Source organism: Herpailurus yagouaroundi, unplaced genomic scaffold (genome assembly GCF_014898765.1).
Source record: "Herpailurus yagouaroundi ecotype Mexico unplaced genomic scaffold, PumYag 142, whole genome shotgun sequence".
NCBI classification, from domain to species: Eukaryota; Metazoa; Chordata; class Mammalia; order Carnivora; family Felidae; genus Herpailurus; species Herpailurus yagouaroundi.
Genome location: NW_024412397.1, coordinates 46,803,646 through 46,827,609, shown reverse-complemented (window position 1 = coordinate 46,827,609; position 23,964 = coordinate 46,803,646). Strand labels below are relative to the sequence as shown.

The following is a 23,964-nucleotide window of genomic DNA, read 5'->3' as shown; positions in this document are numbered from 1 at the left end:
TGTCCACCTGTTTTGTGTTGTTGTTGTTGGTAAGAGCATGGATGTTGTTCTTTCCAACTCCCTACATCCAAACCAGAAACTGGAAGTAATTGAGGCACCTAGGTGGCTCAGTTGGTTAAGCATCTGACTTCAGTTCAGGTCATGATCTCGCAGTTTGTGTGTTCGAGCCCCACATCAGGCTCTGTACTGACAGCTCAGTGCCTGGAGTCTGCTTCGGATTCTGTGTCTCTGTCTCTCTGTCCCTCTGTCACTCATGCTCTATCTCTGTGTGTGTCTCTCTCTCAAAAATAAATAAACATTAAAAAAAGAAAGAAAGAAACTGGAAGTAATTGGTTTTCAATTTTCTTTTGCTCCTTGCAAAGAAAAATCTTCAGCTTCGGGCTATGAAGCTATGAAGTCCTCTATCTTTTCTAGGACTATTATGTTCCTTTGTCTCCTATACCAATATTGTTCTCTTCTATAGGTGGAACTATATTGCCATTAATTGGCATTTTCCAGTACTTTGTACTTATAAAGTATTTTAGAATCACTGAAATAGTTTTCTCTGTAACAATCATGTAGGACAAATGGGCAGCATCTGCCCTTTTGTCCATGAGAGAATTGAAGCATAGAGATATGTAGTCATTTGTCTAGGATCAGAGCAAAGGCATCTTAAAACTTCAAAAGTTAATGTGTTAGTTATTTTAGGCACCAGCTCTGACATTTCACTGGGGCAAAACTGCCAGAATACTGTCCCCCAGAACCATAGGGAGAAATCAAGCCTCATTAGAGCAGTTACAATAGTAAATTTTTATGTATTTTGACCACTAAATTTAAACTCAGCCTAGATAATGACCTTTGTGATTTCCAAAGAACTTTGCCAAGTCTTTACTATGCTGGTGTCCTGAGTGCAGGGCAGGCTGTGGTAGAGAAAGAGGAGCTTTAATTCCCTTATCACTTTAGACCCTGGTAGGACTTGATCAACAGGTGAAGAAACAATGCCAATAGGGCCTGGAATATAGTCCTGAATATAGCACCAGGAACTACTTCGTTTCTCCTGGAGGAGTCTCTTGCATCCAAGCATGCTCCTTCCTGGAATCAAGGCACCTGTGGTCTCAGTGCCCTCTTATGAATTGCCTGGCCCTGAGTTACCAACTGTTGGTCTTACTTTGAGCTTCTTTGCCTCCTACTTATCAGTGTCCTTCCATCAGCATATTCAGATCAATCAAGTCCACAACAGAGAGACCAAGTATTGGATCCTTAGAGCTTGAGAAAAAGTAGGAAGTATTTTTCAACAACTCAAGGTCACGTCACTGTGCTTTCTTCCATTTTTTTAAAAAAAGCTTTTGGTTTTTAACAGAAGAAAAACAGGAGCTAAAATGAAGAGCTAAGTTCTCACTCCCTTTTCGTTAAACTTTTATTGTCTATGCTACAAGTCAACCAACAATAACTGTTGACTGTATAAATCTGAGCAAAAGACACAATAGAGAGATACAACATCAGTGGTCATGGGCAGGCAGTAGGGGAGGCAGAGGTGAATGAATTGGAGCCCAGACTTTGGAAGCCATGTCAGCGTCTCACTTTTTTTTTAAATTTTTTTTTCAACGTTTATTTATTTTTGGGACAGAGAGAGACAGAGCATGAACGGGGGAGGGGCAGAGAGAGAGGGAGACACAGAATCGGAAACAGGCTCCAGGCTCTGAGCCATCAGCCCAGAGCCCGACGCGGGGCTCGAACTCACGGACCGCGAGATTGTGACCTGGCTGAAGTCGGACGCTTAACCGACTGCGCCACCCAGGCGCCCCAACGTCTCACTTTTTTATGGCAACGTGGAAGCAAATTGCCTGGAACAACAAAGAGAGCAACTGGACTACCATAGAATCCTTCCTATGATAAACTTGAAAGCATCTTTGCTTTAAACAGTTAAATGCATTAGAGTTGACATAAAGAGGAAAATACCAAGGTGCAAAAAGTGAATATAATCTTTCAATAAAAGTTAATGCTCAGTGGAAGGTTAGTACCACCAGGGCGCAAGACTCTGATTGCATCCTAATTTTGATCAAAGTTGTAGGAACTGTTTGCTAAAGATTTAAGTGCTCTGTGCTCACAAGTTGACTTCTGTTTACCTACCACACTTCCTCATCCTGTGCACTAAAGGCTAACATTTGCCAGGAGGTTGCAAATCTAAAATCATGCTTAAACACTATTTTTTTATTGGTCAAAGCCCATGAATAAAATAATGGGTCAAACGACCTAATCTCTCTTAAGGAAATATCAACTATCAGACAACTGAAACAATATGGAACAACCCAACTTGAACTTTAATGATAAGCTTTGAGGGTGGGGTGGTGAAGAAGGGAGTTGGGGAGGAAGATATAAATGTGCTAGACGGAGGCAATAAAAGCAAAATGAGAAAATTCCAGGTAAGATGAAATAAGCACACTAAACCCATCTGTCCCACAACTATAAACCCTGAACCGAATGCACGGAGCATATATTGGGGTCCCTGAGGAGTGAATAGGAGCAGGCTAATCAGGGAAGAATACCAGACTTGCAGTACTGCTGGACAGTGGTACATTTACCATCTATTCCTTCCAAGTATCCTTCAGCCTGAACTGAATGCAGTGGATGCCAGGAGTGAACACCCTGAGCAGACAGTGAGGTCTGGGAGAAAACCTGAGGCTCTGGTTGGAGGAGTAAAAAGGGGAACTCCTAGTGATCAGAAAGTGCAGAGGGGTGCCCGGGTGGCTCAGTCGGTTAAGCATCTGACTTCGTCTCGGGTCACTATCCCACGGTCTATGAGTTCAAGCCCCACATCAGGTTCTGTGCTGACAGCTCAGAGCCTGGAACCTACTTCTGATTCTGTGTCTTCCCCTCTCTCTGCCCCTCCCTAGCTCTCGTTCTGTCTCTCTCTCTGTCTCTCTGTCTCTCTCTCAAAAATAAACATTAAAAAAATTTTTTTAAAGAAAGTGCAGAAATTCTCCGTTTGTGTGGCTACTTTTTCTCTCCCCTCTTGTTTCCATTCTCTCATGCACTAGCTACAAGACAATCCACCAAGCAGTGGCAGAGACCAGTAACGACCAGTAATTTGTATACCCATATGCTAAAAAATAAACGTCAACCTAAACCTCACATCTTATTCAAAAATCACTTCAAAATGGATCACAGATCTAAATGTAAAACATAAACTATAAATATATAGACTAAAATATAAAGAAAAAATCATAAATTTAAAGCGTTCGATCTGGGAATATCAATGGCAAGACAATGAAATGGCAAGATACATACTGGGAGAGAATTTTTTGAATCACAGAGCTGACAAAGGACTTGTATCCAGAATATAACTTTAAAAACTTTCAAAACAACAAATAAGAAAGAAAATTTGAGTGGGTGAAACACTTGAACAGACCCTGCACCCATGAGAATATGAGGATGTAAAAATAAGCTCGTGAAAAAGTCTTCAACATCATTAGTCACTAGGGAAATCGAAATTAAAGCCATGATGAGATACTACCACACACTTATTAGGATGACTAAAATAAAAAATACTGACCTTGTAATACAACCAATCTCTCCTACATCACTGCCAGGAATGCAAAATGATATTTCCATTGTGGAAATGGTTTGGCAGTTTAAATGTGATCTTAACCTATGATCCAGCAATTCCATTTTGAATACCTACCCTACAAAAATGAACACGTCTATTCTTGAAACAATCTGTTCGTGAATGTTTATAACAGCTCTATTCTAATTGCCAAAAACAAGAACCAACCCAAAGTGGTTGAATAAACTGTGGTATGTACATATAATGAAATAGTACTCAGCAATAAAAAGGGACAAACCTCTGATATATTCAACCACTTGGATAAAGCTCAAAACATTATTCTATAAAAGGAGCCAGTTTCAAATGTTGCATACTCTAATGTTATACTTAGATGGTATTTTCAATAAGATAAAACTGTAGGCATGGAAAACATACCAGTGGTTGCTGGGGTTGGGATGAGGGAAGGGGTGAACTATAAAGGGGTAGCAAGGAAGCTTGGGGGTTGGGGGGACAAGGAACTGTTCTGTATCCTGATTATAACGGTGGTAGCATGAACCTGTACATTTGTAAAAATGTATAATGCTGTATACCCAAAAGTGATCAATATTAGTCTGATAACTTATAAAGCAGTTTTTTGAAGAGAAATACAAAATTGAACCCAAAGGAATTTTTATCTTCAACTTTATTTTATTTTTTATTTTTTGTAATGTTTATGTATTTTTGAGAGAGAGAGAGACAGAGACAGAGTGTGAGCGGAAGAGGGTTAGAGAGAGACAGAAACACAGAATCTGAAGCAGGCTCCAGGCTCTGAGCTGTCAGCACAGAGCCCGACGCGGGGCTCGAACTCACCAACTACAAGATCATGACCTGAGCTGAAGTCAGACACTTAAGCGACTAAGCCACCCAGGCACCCAATTTTATTTAATTTTTATTTTATTTTATTTTTAATGTTTTTAATGTTTATTTATTTTTTGAGAGAGAGAGAGACAGACAGAGTGTGAGTAGGGGAGGGGCAAAGAGAGAGAGGGAGACACAGAATCTGAAGAAGGCTCCAGGCTCCAAGCTGTCAGAACAGAGCCGGACGCAGGCCTGAACCCACAAGCTGTGAGATCATGACCTGAGCCAAAGTCAGATGCTCAACTGACTGAGCCACCCAGGCACCCCTTATTTAATTTGTAAATAAATGTTTCTTCATTTTTGAGAGAGATAGTGTGAGTGGGAAAGGGACAGAGAGAGAGAATCCCAAGCAGGCTCTACTCTGCCAGTGCAGAACCTGACACAGGGCTTGAACTCACGAACCTTGAGATCATGACCTGAGCTGAAGTTGGACATTCAACTGACTGAGCCACCCAGGCACCCCGGCTTCAACTTTATTTTAAAATGTTGGTTTCAGGGGTGCCTGGGTGGCTCAGTCAGTTAAGCATCTGACTTTAGCTCAGGTCATGATCTCACGGTTAGTGAATTCGAGCCCCATAATCGGGCTCTCTGCTGACAGTGCAGCACCTGCTTCGGATTCTCTCTCTGTGTCCCTTTCTCTCTGCCCCTCCTCTGCTCACTCTCTGTCTCTCTCAAAATAAATGAATAAACTTAAAAAATATATATATACTGATTTCAAGTCCAGGAATTGAAGGCATGTAATGACTGCAGACCAGTGTCATCCTATCACTGAATCCTGCCACCAGAAACAGGGCTCCCTAGACCCTCGGAAAGCAGTTAGGTGACAGACTGGCAATCCTTTAGATGATCTGACAGCTGTAAATGGCCAGTCTGTACAATCCTGGTTGACCAGAAATATTTTTCTGTCGATAATTCAAATTGGTTGTCTACACTGCCTCAGAATGTCCAGGGAGTTGCCAACCCTGGAAATTACTTCCAAGTATTTGGCAGACTGATAATTGGCCACGATTTAAGTTGTTCTAACATCATTGCTCTTTTCTGCCTTCTAAAATCTATGCTTTTTTTGGTCCCTTTGACCACCCCCCCCAAAACTGGAAACCTCTGTTTTAAGTCAGCTCCATATCTTTAACTTTCCTTTCTTTCCTGAGACCTCTGTCTAAACCCTTCTTTGTAAGTGGGTGAGTACAAATGAAGATGTCCGGTTATCTGGTGTTGGCCTAGGCCAAGAGAGGATTATGGTCTGTTTTCTGTTCAATTTCTCCCTCTTCACCCCACTACCAATGTTCGGAGAAACCCATTCGGAACCAGCATGCTCCAGCAACTCATTCACTGACCCCTGTCTCTAGAGAGCAGGCAGCTGGGGTCACGCAGATGACCATCAACTGCCCATTTTAAACCCCTCATTGCTTTCTCCTAGCGTCTAATAATATGGCCATCAGTCGAATTGCGTATGATAAACAGACAATAAACTTACTGGATGTGTTTTACAGAGCACTACCACCTTTGTCTCTGTCGTAGTGCTTGTCCCATAGTTTCTGGACAAAGCCTTCCAGGAATTCAGATTCCCATTTAGCCAACATCATGAGAGCCTCTTATAGGCAGGGTGCTTTTATGTGTATTATCTCACTCAATCTCCAAAAACGCCCATCGTCTTCAAAGTATTTCTTAAGCACTAATTTGCACTACGTGCTGTGTTAAACTCACATTTAGGCCATTTCAGAGCCTTCTAAGGCCTTTGCAACACGATCTCATGGGCATATCTACCTAAACACACGCAAGTTTTAGAGTATTACTTGAATGTTTTTATTACGTATGTTTAAGACAGAACACCCTCAAATGTGGGCACCACAACATTTAACACACCCACCTTGGGCAAGTGGCAAGTGAGGTGTGGCACAGGGTACATAGTAACATAATACGTGGTGGGTACCTGGTGCTTTTTATGATCCACAAATACAAGCTAATTGGTAAAAAGGATACCTGCAGTATTTATTCATATCACCTGTTAATCTGTCACCATCCAGAAGCTTTGGACAAGTTACTACCACAGCCTTTAGCTGAACAAAGTTTGAGCATTCAGCTGGAGGACCGCATTAAGTCTTTGAGTCTTTTTTCCCTCGTCGTGGTAAAACGTAACAATAGCTAAGCAGAGGCAGTTAGACCAGCGAGTCATCGTCTGTGATTCTTTCACTTAACCAGTGCCAAAATCAATTTTGAAGCATTATCTCAAAGTTGCTTTCAACTCGATCTGGGTGTTTCTCTTCAGCTAGAATATCACCCCCTACACTGGAATCTTTATTATATCACACTAATCTAATTTAAATGCGTTTTTACTGTACTTGGTTTAATGAATGTGGAATGTGTCACTATGAAATTGCACCATTAATTTGATAAATAGGACTTGAAGGTATAATTTTTTCCAGCATTGCAGACTAATGAAGCTAAAATACATATATAATAAGAAGTGTAAATAATAAATTATTCTTAGGAGCAAAAAAATTAATTAGATCTTACCACAGATTGCATCTCAATGTCAATTTTTTCCCCCCAAAACTACTGACTTTCAAACTACTTGGAACACCATGGTAAACCTTGGAAAGTTTCTCAAGTGATTACCTTCCATCCTGGGAATCTGTTTTAAGAAACCGCTATTGTTCAAAAAATCCTTTTAAGATGCCAGTACGGATCCCCTGTTGTCATTTCTACAGGGCATTTAGAGTATCTAGATGAATTAATCTTTTTTTTTAAGTTGCACAGTTTTATTTATTCATAAAGACTCCTGAAAATCCTTTCAGATAGTATGCTGTGGAGATGGAAAAAAAAACAAAAAACCAAAAACCAGGAGACCTTCTATGCAAATTTGCCTCCAAAGGCAACAGAATTCCATCCACAGTGATTTCAGGGGAAAGTTCCTCCTACAAGCTGGCTGTTCACAGGAAGTCTGTGTTGTCCATGGGCTGAAGGATGTGATAACAGAGAGCGATGGGTCACTCCCCAATTACTGTTCAGATGCACACTCCGTGGGTAAGAACCAGATAGCCACTAAGCTGGAAATTAGCTGGGTAATACGCACACTAAAACCAGAGACCAGATAATGCTCCAAATGAGATTCTATTCCTTGGGCGGAGGGAAAGGAATTATGACTGGCATTATGAGTTTTGGTTCAGGTTCAGCATAAGAGCAGTGACTTTAGTGTTTGTATATATTAGCCAGTAATTCCGAGAACTCTAATTAATGGAATCTTTGCAGAAGACATCAGCTACAGGATGTCCCGTCTGCTTAGAAACACAAGAACTACTGAAATCACAATGTACAGCGCTGTGAAGCCCATTTGGAGATTTCAGTCCTTGTTTTAATTTTCTATATTAAGTTGAAAAACAAAGTACCCATCATACACAATGACTATGTTTTGTGTATGTTTTCTTTGTCAGATATAAGGGTTTTTTAGCTTCGTTTTCAAAATGAAATTTTCCCTTAGGAAAAAATTCCAAGGAAAAGGGGAAAGAAGCTCTTGGAATTAGAATGAACTATGTGGGGTCCACCCACCCTCTCTTTTTCCCCAGCTGGAGGTCTGTACATTCAAAGACAATTTAATCACCCTCTGTCCCTTCCCTGGCCTGATGCAGGACGCTGGGCCAAATGCTATCCCGGCCTTATTTTCTATTCCTAGTGTGTAGTTTAACAAACAATGTTTTTATTTCTTGTTATTTGATTTGGAGCCAAAATTCTGACGTGGCATCAGTTTTGTTGCCAGATAATGCATTAAACCTTACTGAGGGGTAAACATAATGATCTTCATTAAACCCTTTAAATGAACCCACCTCCTGCTTCTTCAGGTTGAGAAAAGCATTGACAGGGAACATTGTGGAAGCGTCTTGGAGTTATTTTCTTCTTGTAACAGGGGGAGGGAGAGATGAGTGGCAGCTTTTAGGGGGCGAAAGAAAGTTAGGTAAACATAAAAGGTTTTGTAAGATTTCCTCTCCTAATGGCAAAGTTTTAGAGCAATAAATCACAATTCAGTCAATACCATTAGTTTTGGGGCATTATATACCCTCATTAAAGTGCATAAACAATTATATTTATTGAAGGTAATGTACTGTGTAGTGCATTATAACGACACTCATTAACATATGTAATCATCATTTGAATGGGCTTTACTACAATGTAAACTGATAATGGCATGATTGCACACTGGGTTATTAACTTTTCAGTCTTAAGATAATGAAAGGTGATGCAAGAAACCAAAAGCACATATGCATGGCCTTTCATTTGTGAGTTACGCATTTCCATCCCCAATTCTAAGCTCAGGTACCCATGCTCAGGAGTTCATTTTACCTATTGTGTTGACACAGGACCAGATTCCACAAGGTGCTTTGAAGTGGGGTGGGGGAGAGTATGTGGCAGGAACTAGCTCAGACCCAATAATGAAGATAATTCTGCTGGTGACCTATTTCCATCTTACATTGTGGCTTATACCGTTCATTCTCTGGTTTCAATATTTTCCCACACAGACGTGGATGATATCACCTGCTCTAAGAAAAATGGGAACTTCCTCCAAACTTTTCCTTTGAAAATTTCACTTACCAGGCAGGCATTTGCCTAATGATGAGGAAACATTTGAAAAACCCAGATTAAGGGGCAGTCTACTAAGGTGACAAGACCATGAAAGATGACGAAACAGTGGGGAACTATTCTAGATTAAGACAAACTAAAGAGACATGATAACAATGCAGTATCCGTTCCTAGATTCAATACTGGAGCAGAATTTTTGTCTCTTTTTCTATAAATATATCTTTTATCAGGACAATTAAAAATTTTGTATAAGGTCTATAGATTTGATAACAGCATTTTATTAATGTTAATTTCTTGATTTTGATAATTATACTGTGATTATATAAGATGTCCTTGCTCTATATATGTATGTAAAAGTATCTAAAAGTAAAGGCCCTTTATGTCTGCAACTTACTCTCAAATGCATAAAAAATGAATATATACTTATAATAATGATAGTAAATACTATACAAGGAGAGAATCAAAAAGCAAATCTGGAAAAAAAAGTCATAATTTGAGTGAAGGATATTCAGGAATTTTTTGCACTACCCTGACAGAATTCTCTAAGTCTGATATTATTTCAGACTAAAAAAAAAGAAAGAAAAAAAAAACATTTAGAATTAAAGACTTGACCATAAAAAGGCCATGACTTTAATTAAGCAGATCTTTGGCTGGCATTATCAGCAACAAGTCAGAATAATGATCAGGATCTCAGTACTCATTTACGTCCTTTATCTGCTCTGTCAGTGGAAGTCCCAGATTTGTGAGGACAGTTCTTAATTCCTTTGCTCCCAGCTGATATCTATTTCCTATATTTTAGAGTCAGGAATGACAAAAGGTTCGTGATATGAAAGGTAAAAGGCATTGTGCTCTAATCACCAAGATTAAAGAGTAATAGCGGTAGCCACTTAAAATTCCCTCTTAACCACGACTTCACAACCAGTTTCTACATCAGCCTGAGAGCTGTTCTCAAAAGAATGATTGACTTACATCTCTGCATAAGCCCGAACGAAAGCACTCCTGGCTGTTTCCCTCCTACACAAACCACTGCCTACACACTCTTAAGTAGCACCCAAACTTGGACCAGTGGGTCATGCAGAGTGGGTGTTAGCTTCCCAACCACACTCGTTATGGAGAAAATGAGGCAAATAAAGCTACAGGAAGTTACCCACTGAAGGAAGGACCACAATGAGACTCATCTCTGAAGTTTCTGGCGTTAGTCCTCTTTTGTTCCTCTAGACCACATAACCCTATGAAAGCAGTAATATTAATGTAATTTAAATTTTGCTTTCTTGGACATGTTTTTGGTTGTCTAGTTTCCACAGCGTTTCCCAGAAATGGAGGATTCTGTAGCTGAGAGCTACCCTTTTCAAGGTTCGGTTATGAAGGCAGAATTGACTGTGCCCAAGAACTACAGAGCAAACGTAATCAATAGCTCTCTATAAATAAGAGGAAATACATAATACATATGCATTTATCTAGAGATAACTAGACTTGAAGACTACATCTACCGGGTTAATGTTTTTATTAAATCATATTAGTGTTGGCACAATAATCTTTTCTCATTATAAATACTGAGCACTTTTATTTGCTACAGGGTATAGCTTTAAGAAATTTCCAATTGACTGACAGCTGCCTGTCAACTTCTGACTCTGGAGAGATCCAGGAACTCAGCTTGCAAAGCTCCAGGGAATTCTAAGGAGCTCCAAGATGGTTAATGGCTGTCCATTAGCGTGAGGCCCAGCGGAGCCCTAGAATCTGTTAAGTGGGAAGTTTTTGCTGTAGAAGGTCATATAATTCCCTATTGCCATCCGAGAGAACTGGGAAAATTCAGCTTGAAGCAAAGACTGGGGTGCTATAAGTTTATGTACTAAGGGAAATCACTTCATGCAGTTTGGTATTACCGTACACCATGTTTTATTTATACTCTATACTAGATGAGAAATTGAATACTATGCTCTTTTCTGGCAATGGAAACTTGCCTTATTCTCCTGAACTGGGCACGGCATCAATACAGCAGCTTGCAGCCTTTTTGACTATGTATTATAGAGTGGCTTCTGTGCATTATATATTAAATCCGATATGCACTGTGAGTTTATATGCCACACACACTACATTTTTCTATATTACGTCCTGCAATCTATCATATTAAGTGAAAGGGGTGATGGAGTGGGCCTCAGGTAATGTAAAGAAGATTGCTAACAGCTTGCATGCTGCGTAGAGAGGAGGTAAGTATTTCTGCAGTGTGCTCTGTGTATATACAGCAAGTGAGCACACAGCAAACTGACCATGTAGAGAGCTCAACATCCCTGGCAATGGAATTAACCACCTATACACTAACGAAATTACCTACTGGCCCAAGCAACATGCCTGCCCCATTAACAAAGCCCAGAAAAGTTTCATGGGAGCCAAACAGTCCTTCCCAGAAGTGGGAATAAAAATGAGGTCTGGCCCATTAAAGAAAAAGCAGCAGCCCCCCACCCCCAAACAGTCAAACAGGCTAACAAAGGGCCTCAGCACAGGAAACATGGACATGTGTTCAGCAATCACAGCCTCTGGGCTGTTAATACGTGTCTCATGTTCTTCAGTCTAGTATGTGGAGGAAACCTGGAGATCCCAACTCGAAACATCATGTAAAAAAGAACACAAAAGCAGTGACTAACAACTGATAAAGGAAGAAGTGTTGACTAGCCTTTTTGAAATTAAGGTGCATTTTTTCCATGACATTGTCTGTTCATGTATCAGAATTCCTAAATCTGGGAATATTCAGAATTGTGTTACCTGTCTCATCAGTGTCCCTGGAATTGTCTCTTGTGGAACTTTCTAGATCAGGATGTATACCTATCTGGGCCTGTCTTTTTATTTATTTATTATTATTTTTTTTTAACGTTTATTTATTTTTGAGACAGAGAGAGACAGAGCATGAACGGGGGAGGGGCAGAGAGAGAGAGGGAGACACAGAATTGGAAGCAGGCTCCAGGCTCTGAGCCATCAGCCCAGAGCCCGACACGGGGCTCGAACTCACGGACTGTGAGATCGTGACCTGAGCTGAAGTTGGACGCTTAACCGACTGAGCCACCCAGGCGCCCCTGGGCCTGTCTTTTTAGCATAACTTTTATGGCTCATGGGGAATTCTGATGGCAAATTTTTATTTTTCTGTGAAAATTTCTTGGTTCTGCTTGCTTATTGATTTGAAGGTAAGTGTTTTCTCATCACCTGACACCTAGGTATTGTGACTGCCCATCAAGACTTTGACCTTGTGTTCAGCCACTATGAGTTCCCCTGGTCGTGGACTGCCTGGGATCCTACAGTTACTTTAATCTGCAGCTACTAATCTTGGAATTACACTTTAAGAAAAGAACCCCACTATTAGACACTCATGACTACCACAGGACATCCCTGCCCTCTCATTGTCACTGCAGAATCTGTTTCTGGAAGCCGAGGAAGTGGTCACAGGATGAAGAATCTTTTCTACCAATATTAGTGAAAAGAACCATCACTTAAGGTGCTGTATAATCACTCATTATTTCTATTCTTCTAGCCCTGATAAACTTCATGCGGTGAGGGGATTGTAGCTTTTGTAGAAAGAGACACTTGGCCTTGAGTATCAGGCTTTACAATACATCTCTGGTGCAATATTATCAGGTGACACCAATTCATCCCAGAGCATTTTACAGCTTAACAGAAGGTTTTGATTTCCTGGAGGAGTCTTAATTGATTCTGAATTCTTTAGCATTCAACCTTCCTCACGACGATTGTTATAAGACTTAATACAGGAAATATTAAGTTTAGACAAAGAAGGCCCAGAAGGGATACTTTTGCGGACTGTCAGAGATATGTTTCACTATTAAGTGGAAGTGCCGAGCTAGCTGAGGGGCCTTGGGCTTAAGCTTTAGGCCGCTTTATGCATTTCTCCAGCTGCCCTGGAAGGGGAGGGTCCACGTGACCCACCATCTCCACTGCCCGATGATGTATGGAGTGACACTGACAAGTCAAGGAAAATGAGCAGGAGTTACTTCCAGCTTTCTTCCATCAAAGGGAAAGCTGCCAAAATTCAAAACTCTAAGGATGCAGGAGAGCAGGGAAATACAACATCGGGAAAATGGCTCCACTAGGAGAAGCCTGTGCATGATACGCGGAGGACTTCCTGGAACCCATTTTGCCACAAAATTTGCACCAAGTTTCTTTCCTGCTACGGTTAGCAGCCTGTGGCAAACTTTCCCTCAAAACTTTTAGAAGGACTGATAGGGGAAACCATGAGGATGTAATATTGATAAAATAACACCAGTAATGGCACATGTTTGCTTTCATTAATGGAGAGGAACTATTCATCTTTGGGTTGCTTAAAATAGCTAGGGTGTCATGATTTGCCTATGTCTGGATTATAAGGATGCCAGGCACCCTGCCTCCTTCTCTTGAACAGGTGCATCCGCATCACTCCTCACCAATGCAAGTGGGTAGGTGGGAAGGTAGGTCCTCTAGTCACCAGAGAAAGACATTACCTTAAGTGAATCTTCATTCGTTCTTTCATTCATTAAAGCAAAAGTTTTCTGCGCACCTACTCGACGTCCAGCACTCTAACATATTCACAGAAGAATGATGATGGGGAGGATCTTTCCCCCATTCCTATAGGGATGCAGCTATATCATGAGGCCAAGTTGCCACAACCGAACATTCTTCAGCCGAGATTCATCTTCCATGTGGCACTCTACAAACCAAAACACAAGGTTACTTTGCTCTCATTTTTGTATTCCCCACACTACATACATATGCAACGTTTCCCAGTATACCACCTTATACCAGTTTATTTTAAAAAAGAAAAAGTACATAATCATTCTGCAGCTGTCAGAAGCGCCTGGAAAAGCCCAAGAGTTCAGTATGAAAGGTGCTATTAGGTTGGGAAAAACACCACGGCTGCCACAGATGGCTCATTTTCACAATAGACCTGAGGTTTAAAAAAAAAAAAAACAAAAAAAACAACTAGTTGTTTTGCCTGCAGCATAAACAAGGAATATTCTCCTTGAGCAAGTGGAACGGGCTTTGCAGAGATGAGCCTCCAATCTGTCTTGCTAAATTCTGACATTAAAAAGAAACACATATGGGTACCTAAACAAATACTCACATGGCACAAGTACAAGCCTAGGGTAGTTGTATCCAACGCTTGACTTTAGAAAATTGTGGGGCAGTGTCTGCAGCATTTTAAAAATTAATAATAATATTTTTATGGTAGCAGTAACACATGCTCATCTTGAAAATTGGAGAAATAAGATAAAATCTACCCATAATTTTACCATCCAAGGATGACTACAATAACTCTTTGGTGTATTTCCTTCCAGTCTCTTTTCTGTGTGTGCATATACACACACACACACACACATATACATACATATATATATATATACACATATACACATATATTTTCACATACATATATGTATATGCGTATGTTTTACATACGCATATACATATATATGCATCAAATTATGTATATATACATATATAACATACACATATTCCATGAATATATTTAAAATAAACATATATATTGTATACATCATACATAGGTATTTTTTCTGTGTATATGTCTATTAGAAACATATATATTTCTCTTTTTACATAATTGAGCAGTACAACATATTTATATATCTTCTCACTTTCATATTTTTCCTTTATTATTTAATATTATAATTATAATAGGAACGATTTCCCATGTCATTAATCATTAGGTGCACTCCCTGAACATTTTTAATGACTGCATACTATTCCATTATGTGTACACATCATAGCTTGTTCAATAAGTCATCTATTATTACAAATCTCAAAAAGAGTTGCCACATTTTCTGTTTTCTGTAGACAATGCTTCATTAGCCATCCTTATATTTAAATCTTTGGCTGTGTCTCTAATTCCTTACATTAGTATAACAAAGAATGATCCCAGCTTAAAACATTTTTTAAGACTCTTAATATATATTGCTAAATACTTTACCCAAAAAATTTTGTCTGCAGAGGGTAAGAAATGTTCCTGATTAAATATCAAAGCATATGGCAAAGGAGCCAATTTGGTACAAAGAGTATAACTCATAATTTTTCATAACTTCATTAAGACTTTGTCCAGTCTACTGGAAGTAAACCCAAATGGAACTATTTTGTAGCTGACAATCGGAACTCTACACTGATCATCCAGTTTTTAAATTGAGTGTTTTAATCACAACCCCAACCCTTCAAAAATAGCATTAATATTTGATATTGTGTTTTTAATCACTACCTTTGTTTAGAACTATATCTCCACTAACACTTAATGTTATAATTTTCTGAATCATCTCATTGAAGGACCTTCCACAAGAGCAAATAGTTTTATTAGAAGGACCAGGAAAATGTTCTTGTTTATCCTAATGCACAGAATATTTTGGACCCACATGGTATCTTTCAGGAGACAACATATTCTTCCCACTCTCATGCCCCTCCTTAAAGTCTCCCTTGAAATACAAAGTAATCTGAAAATTGTAAAGAACATTTTATTGTGTATCTGTGTGTTTTTTCCCTTTATTTTGTGGCTTCAAATCCATCTTCTGTATAAATACACGGCTGAGGTCAGCCAAAGATGGCTGCGTTCAGGCTAGTTGAGCAAAGGTTGGAGTGAACCCCAGCGTGCCGAGGAGGGTTGTGAGCAGAGCATAAGGCTCAAGATGAAAAATCATGAACCAGATGATACTGTCAAGGAAGACTTAATTTTCAATATCATAACCAGAAAAATTAACCCCTCCCAGAAGCAGAAAGGAATCTATTTGAACATGGATCAGTTTATATTGGACTTAATGCTGCTCTCTGTGGTCTAATAGCAAATAGTCTTTCTCGACGCATCTTAAATGTGACACAGGCTCGTATAGCTGCTGGCTTACCAATGGCAGTGATCCCATTTTTGACTGCGCATGCATCTTACAAAGGTTTTGTAAATCTACCTTTGAATACAGGTGATTTGAATTGTGAAACCTGTACCATAACACGGGGTGGACTGGTTGGTCTTGTTTTTGGTGATCTGTGCCCTGTTTTCTTGGCTATACCTGTGAATCGTGGCCTAGCAGCCAGGTATGAGTCAGCCCTGCTACCAGAAAAAGGAAACATCTTAACTTACTGGGCTAGAACTTCTAAGCCTGTCTTTAGAAAGATGTTATTTCCCATTTTGCTCCAGACCATGATTGCCGCATACCTTGGATATAGACAATATAAATTAGTTATAAAGGCTCTTCAGTTACCTGAACCTGGCCTAGAAATTCAGTGATTGTTAAACAACTTTGTACACAAAAATAAAACCGTAATGTATGAAAAAATAAATACACGGCTGAACAACTGTAGTGATCAATATTATCTTTATCAAGGACACTAAAGCAGTGAACATATTGCTACTCAGGGTCCCACATGGATCTGCATGGAGTTGGATTTGAACCCACAGTCTCCCTATTTCCAATTCCAGGCAGTTGAGCTACCCCCAACTCTCCCCCAACCCAACACACAAAACCCCCAGGATGATCTATGCCCTTATGTGGAAAATGTGATGGATAGAGACAGCTCAAGCACTAACCTGGAACCCAAAATCAATAAAAGTATTAGAACTGGGTGCTCACAAATTGGTAGCCATTTAGTTCCCCTACTATTAATTTTTTTCTTCCAGACATGAGTTGGGTGCAGTATGTGGACTGCAGTTTGCCCTTGAAGATATGGCAGCAGGCCAAAGGAGGGACCTTTTTCACCTAGTGCTTCAAACAATCTTCTTAGTGGGTATTTACTTCAAAACTTGGAAAAGATTTCTATCCAACTGGTATCCATTGGCTGAAAGGAAGACTTCATGCCATTCCATTTATCAAATTTTTTTGTTATAGATATATTCAAACATTCACAAAAATTGAGATAATATAATAAACCTCTATATGCGTATCATTAATTTTCAACTTTTTTGCTCAGGCCTTTAGTTTTAAGGGTGATCCTGGTCGATTTTCTGGAAACAATGGCCCTCTGTTGGTGGTGGCAGTATAAGGTTCACAATGTTTAGAACATCTGTCACGGAGTTTTCCTCATTTCGGTAGACGATAGAATCATCCAATCAATTTGCTAAAATAAAACACCCTAGACTCCATATTGATTTGTGACATCCAATTCTTTGGCCAGCCCTGTTGGCTCTACCTCCAAAGTATATCTCCCATCTGTCTACTTCCCCTTACCTCCACTGCTTCCTCCCCAATGTGAATCCTCATTGGCTTTCCTGTCCTAATTACTGCAATATAATGTCCTTCTTGCTTCTTCTGTTGTCTCCCAGCTCCACTGTGTGATCCGGTCACCACAAGGTAATCCAAGCATTTATGTCAACCTCTGGCTTACCACCCTCCAGTGACTTCTACTTTTGTCCCCCATGACCCTTTCCACTAATCCATGTGGCCAGTATATTCTTCTACAAACATAAATAGGCCAAGTCATTGCACTTCTCAAAATCCCTCAATAGCTTCCTATTACACTTGAACTCAGATTCTTCGGCCTGCGTTTCCTACATATCCTTATCTTGCCTACCTCTCAGAAGTAAATTTCCAAGTTATCTTCATTTTGCTCACTATACTCCAGCTGCACTAGCTTTCCTTTAGTTCCCTGAACATGTCAAGCCATGCTCCATCCACCTCAGGGCCTTTGCACTTGCTTCCCATCCCTTATCCTATACCCAAGATCTTCACTGTTAACTCTTTCCTATCATCCAGGAATCAACCCAGATATCACCTCCTAAACTAGCTCCCCAGCTCCAACACATTATTACTTACGAAATTATCTTATATTGTGTGTTTATTATCTTTTCACCTACTATTTTAACAGCTCTATGAATGAAGACATTTTTTCTGTCTTATTCACCACTGTATCTGGAGTTTCTGGAACAAGGTGTGTCATGGAAACTCTACACAAATTTGTTGAAAGAAATGAATGAATGAATGAAACAAAAAGGAACTTCAGAATCTTATTGTAAGCATCTTACAGGTAATAGCTATTTTTCTGAATGAGAAATGTAAACTTAATAACAGAGCAAGCAGATTTATAAGACTTCACGGTAAATGGTGGCTTTAGTAGGCTGTGTGGGACCACTGAAAATTCTAGAGAAGAACTGCCTCATGTGGAGACAAAGCCAACAGTGTGAGTTAGCAAAGACTGTATAAAGGCTCCTTTAATCCCCAGATAATATTCCTCCCTGCCTCCCCTGGCCTAATAACCCTGCTATTAAAGTAGTGACTATGGGTGAAACGTGTGCCCAGTGGTCCCTTGAGTACAAAGGCCATGTCTCCTACCTCCCGATAACTTCCCAGATTGTAATGCAGTTCCATTTTTCCATCACTTCACAGTCCCTAATTCCTGACAGTATTACTTCAACTGCCCATTGTGCTCCTGAAATTGATCTCTCCCTATTTGTACCCTAATTCTCAGCTCCAATTCTCAGTCTTCATTCTCTTCGGCTTTGGCCCTATCATCATTCCCTACTGCTGACCACTTCATTCTTGTGGAAACTCTTTGCTCTTACGACTCTCATGGCATTGAACTTCTGGCTATCTTTCTATTGCTATAGATTCCTTGCTCCTATGTACTGAATCTGTGTCCTTGACATTCTCCAAGGGTTACATTTAAGTGCTCTGCTTTACTCTATTCTGTGTTATATGCATGCCAATTATAGTGTGAAGTCATCTGTTTAGATAACCTCACAACGAATCCAAATCTTCAAACTGAGCTCATCTTTTCTCCAGAACCAGCTTCCCTTCCAGATTTTCCTATTTCCAACGTTCTATTTATTCATTCAGCTAAAATAATAATAAGATAAAAAAATTAAAAAGTTTAAAGCATCCTGGATTGTTCCCTCTCCTCCTAACTTCTCCCACCAGAAACATTCCATTTTAATTTTATTGTATTGTTTATTTAAGTCCCTTCCTGTTAGTATTATAATCAATTAATCCTCCCAACTCCATTCTTTTATCTGTTCCAATAAATCCAGTCAAGTTAACCTTGAAACATGCTTTGCCCGCACAACTGCATTGCTCAAAAATTATCTTTGACCGCCCTGGCTTAAGTGACTGCGCCCCCCCCCCCCATAGCATTTGCTGTTTTTGTCACTCATTAAATGCATTCCTTTATCACATTCTCTCTCATGCTATCCTTCCGTGTTGCCCGTGTATTCCCAACTAGCCAGAGAGACTCAGAAAGAAATAGATGTAATAATTATAGCTAACATGTATTGAGTGCTAATAAGGTTTCATGCACCCTACCAAGTGCTCTATATTTATTTTCTTGTTTAATTAATAATAGCACCTACAGTCCAGCGAAGTGGTGCTCCTTTATCCCCATGGCACGGAGGAAATGAGGATTTAGGTCACACAGCTACTCACTGACGGAGCCGGAGGGGGGACGTGTGCTGCCTAACTTCAAGGCCGGGGCTGCCCCCTACACCGCTTACGTGTCTCGTGCAGCACCCATTTGTATAGGACGCCTACTAAATGTGAATGATGGTAGCACTCAGCACCCCCGCAGAAGGCTGGGGGCGCTCAGGAAGTGCTGGCGGTGCCCTTAGAACACTGCAAAGCGCACGAAGAGGTAGGGTTGTGTCTGCCTCATTCGTTGTCAGGTGGAGCGCATGTCCCCCGTCAACCGAGGAACTGCTGTGATTTACAAGGCACTGGTTTCTGATGAAGAGTTCCCTGCCTCCGGGACGCAGTGATAGGAGCACCTGTTCCGGAGCCCCAGAGGGGACAACTGGAGCTTTCTGTGCGAGGGGGGTTGTTCGTGGAGCGCGACGTCAGGGCAGTGCAGCGCCGCGGTGTCACCGGGCCAAGGAGCAGACCAGCTGAAGCCGCGAGGCCAAGGAACATTCTGTCCGGGCGTGCATGTCCGGGTGTGCATGCTAAGATTCCCAGAAAGAGAAAGCGACATTGTAGGAGAAGCTGAGGCAAGATTCTCCAGGCTTGTACAAGGCATTTAGCTTTTAGTTGTTATAAAAATGAAAATAATGGTGAAAGCAGGGAGAAATCCGCAGCTGCTCCGGGCTATTCATACCATAAGAGATCCCACCAGGCCCTCTTTATTGTTGCAGTTTTGGCAAATTATTTTCTTATCACACACAACCTCCTCACTTCTGTTCCTGGATAAGCACTTAGGCTCATAAAGCTGTGGGTCAGCCACAGTTGAGCATCCAGCTCGCGGAACAGCCGGCCGTGGGGAGCTCGAGAGCCCGCCCCTCCGAAAAGCAGCCACTGGAGTCCATAAAAAGCTGGCCCGGCCGGTCCATCCGTGGCCCCGGGTCCAGGGCTCTGGCCCGCATCACCCGCGGCCCGGGCCGGGGGGCCCCGGGCCGGGCTTCACCCGCGGGGATGGCCACGCCGCGCCGGTGGAGCTGGGGAGCCCCTTCCTGGGTGCGAGCGCGCACCGGCAGGTGCTGCAGCCGGCGCCCCGCTGCACCGGGGCTGGCCCGCCGCGGACAGAAGGGGCCGGCTGCCCACCACACATGTGCGCTGGACAAATGCGCTGGCATCTCCGGCGTGGGCAGAGAGCATGCCGCTCCCATTATCCCGGCCCATTAGGGAAGCAATTGGAAAAAAAACATTTAGCAATTTGGACAGGAGTGAGGCTGCCGAATGGCTCGTTTCTCTGTGACAGCCTGCCACGTACAGATGAAAGGGAAGGCTTATAACAAATTTTCATTACCCCCAAATAAAAAAGCAACAGCAGGCAAAGCAAGGGCTTTGAGGCTGAGAGGTGGGGCCAGAAATCCACCCAGAAGACCACAAAGGAGCCTCAGCAAAACAAATCAATCACTCTCTCCAGTCACTTCCACTTGCAGAGTGCGGTTCATGCAAATGGCAATCAGGCCTGTCAGCGTGTCAGGCTTTGGCCTTCAGCTCCTTGCCTCACACTATTCATTAAGTGCACCAAAATACAGCCTGCAGGGCTCTCCCCTTGCTCAATGCCCTTGCTCACCTTTCCTCAACAACCTAAGCCCCACAGGAAAACCCACCCCCAAGCTGGGGGGCAGGGACGCAGGCAGGATTTGGTGAAGGGAAGCGACAGGGAATTTGCAAACAGCACCAGGGTCTTTGCATTTTGCTTTGCTTCCAGCTTTAGTTAGCACCGGGTGGAAATCAGACCTCAGATTCAGAAGGGCAAAGGGTCCTGTGGGGGCTCCCAGATGCTCGGGGCTGCCGTTCTCACCCCCAATCCAGGTTCTGCTGAGAGAGTCCAGGACACCCACTAGGCACAGACCCCAAATGAAACCCCAGCCTCTGAATATCCCACACGAGTCCCACAGCCCACTCCTGCTCTAATGAGCCTGGCTGCCCGCAGAGCTGTGTAATGCATTGCGCCTTTGACCTTATTAGAAGACAACTACACAAATACCGCCTTTTCCTGGCCTGGGTGTCTGTCCGCAGGTATCCCCAGCACGTTTACCATGGCAGATAAAAATGAATTGTGGCAGGGGGTTGCAGACTGGATGTTGAAGAAGATCAGGGCTGGAATAGAGAGGTTTCCCATTCCATGGTTTCTCAAAATCCCAGTCTTTCATTATCAACTGCTTCAAAAACACATGTTATTAAACATCTGGGTTTTAGTGACATCCAAGACGGCACAGAGAATGGAATAAATGGGATTTGATGTGTGTGTGTGAAGGGGTGTCTAAGGATTGTTCCCCATTGGGACCTGAGTGTTGACAGCTAAAGGGCAGAGTTTGGTCACAGCCCCCAGAATATCAAGACAAGGCCCTAGTGTTACCTTTTCTATTTGTAGATTAAACTAGTTTGCAAAGAAATAACATATAAAACGTATAAAGATGTTTCAGTCTCCCTAATAGGACACATGTTAAATGTCAAGGATTTGTGATGTTTGTGGTACATACACACAGGTAACTACGGAGCTCAGATGGGGAGTATCCCTTAACGGCCTAGAGCTCTGAAAAGGATCCACTCAGGGCAAGAGAAAGGTTTGTTGAGTGCCTTCAGTGTGCCAAGTCCCTCAGACAAGGTGTGTTTTTGAATGGTAAACTGAGGTCCAAGAAGTTTTCCTACCTTGCCCAAGGCCCTACAGCCAGAGAGGGGCAGAGCCAGCGGTACAGAGTTTGGGGAGGATAGAGAGTTGGCGGGAGCCATCCACAGAGCCAAGGCACAGAGACAGAAAATCTAATTCTGCCCCCGAGTGCCTCCTCTGTCCAGAGCACTGGCCCAGACACCAGGAGAAACAAAGATGCAGAAGAAATGAGATTCTCTTTAAGGAGCTTGAGACCAAGATGCAATCAGAGGCACCACTACCATAAAACACCGTGATGAATGACAGAAGGTATCAGGGAACGAAGAGATAAATAGATGGGGAAAACATGTTTGAGATGCAGGGGTAGCCTGGTTTGACTGAGGTACTGACCAGAAATTTTTCTCTACATACCCAAGGATCCCAAGCTAGTATTAAGGGAACTGAACACTGAGCTTTTCAATTTCCCCTAGTTTTCCCAGTCCAATAGACTCCAGGCACTGGTCATGGGGGAAAGGGAAGGGGAAGTCGGTTTAAGGTTAAGAATTCTTGAAACAACCTAAGTGTCCATCTGTGAATGAAAATGTGGCACATAGATACAATGAAACATTATTTGGCCTTAGGAAAGAATGAAATCTTGCCATTTGTTACAACATGGATGGACCTAGTGGGCATTATGCTAAGTGACATAAGTCAGGAAGGAGCACCAGGATGGCTCAGTCAGCTGAGCGTCCAACTCTTGGTTTCAGCTCAAGTCATGTTCCCGTGGCTTCGTGGGTTCGAGTCCTGCATCGGGCTCTGTGCTGGCAGTGAAGAACCTGCTTCGGATTCTCTCTCTCTCCCTCTCTCTCTGCCCTTCCCCCACTTATGTTGTCTCTCTCTCTCTCTCTCTCAAAATAAATGAACAAAACTTTAAGAGAAAAGAAATAAGTCCGAGAAAAGGCAAATACCGTATGCTTCCACTTGTATGTGGAATCTAAAACAAAACAAAACAAAAAACGAAAAAAATTAAACTGAACTCATAGAGACAGAGAGAAGATTGGTGGTTGCCAGAAGTGAGGGCTGGGTACAAAAGGGTAAAAGTGGTCAAGCAGTACAAACTTCCAGTTATAAAGTCCTGGGGATGTAATGCACAGCATAGCATCTATAGTCAATAATACTGTACTATGTATTTGAGAGTTGCAGAGAGAGTAAATCTTAAAAGTTCTCATCATAAGAAAAAAATTGTAATTAGGTGTGGTTGATGGGTGTCAACTAGACTTACTGGGGTGATCCTTTCATAATATATACAAATACTGAGTCTTTATGTTGCACACCTGAAACTCAAGAATGTTATATGTCAATGGCACAAAAACAGACACATAGACCAATGGAATAGAATAGAAACCCCAGAACTAGACCCACAAACGTATGGCCAACTCATCTTTGACAAAGCAGGAAAGAACATCCAATGGAAAAAAAGACAGTCTCTTTAACAAATGGTGCTGGGAGAACTGGACAGCAACATGCAGAAGGTTGAAACTAGACCACTTTCTCACACCATTCACAAAAATAAACTCAAAATGGATAAAGGACCTGAATGTGAGACAGGAAACCATCAAAACCTTAGAGGAGAAAGCAGGAAAAGACCTCTCTGACCTCAGCCGTAGCAATCTCTTACTCGACACATCCCCAAAGGCAAGGGAATTAAAAGCAAAAGTGAATTACTGGGACCTTATGAAGATAAAAAGCTTCTGCACAGCAAAGGAAACAACCAACAAAACTAAAAGGCAACCAACGGAATGGGAAAAGATATTTGTAAATGACATATCGGACAAAGGGCTAGTATCCAAAATCTATAAAGAGCTCACCAAACTCCACACCCGAAAAGCAAATAACCCAGTGAAGAAATGGGCAGAAAACATGAATAGACACTTCTCTAAAGAAGACATCCGGATGGCCAACAGGCACATGAAAAGATGTTCAGC

General features: G+C 41.6%; 1 long non-coding RNA gene and 1 pseudogene across 1 annotated transcript; both read left to right on the top strand.

Annotated features, from left to right (window-relative positions):
• The first annotated feature begins 5,645 nt into the window (after positions 1 to 5,645).
• Positions 5,646 to 23,004, top strand: LOC121033072 (uncharacterized). Its single transcript, XR_005791686.1, has 3 exons — positions 5,646 to 5,658; positions 19,309 to 19,315; positions 22,922 to 23,004. It is a non-coding gene; the product is annotated as an uncharacterized LOC121033072 (long non-coding RNA).
• On the top strand, positions 15,568 to 16,295 carry LOC121033071 (transmembrane protein 126A-like; annotated as a pseudogene).
• Positions 23,005 to 23,964: the final 960 nt, after the last annotated feature.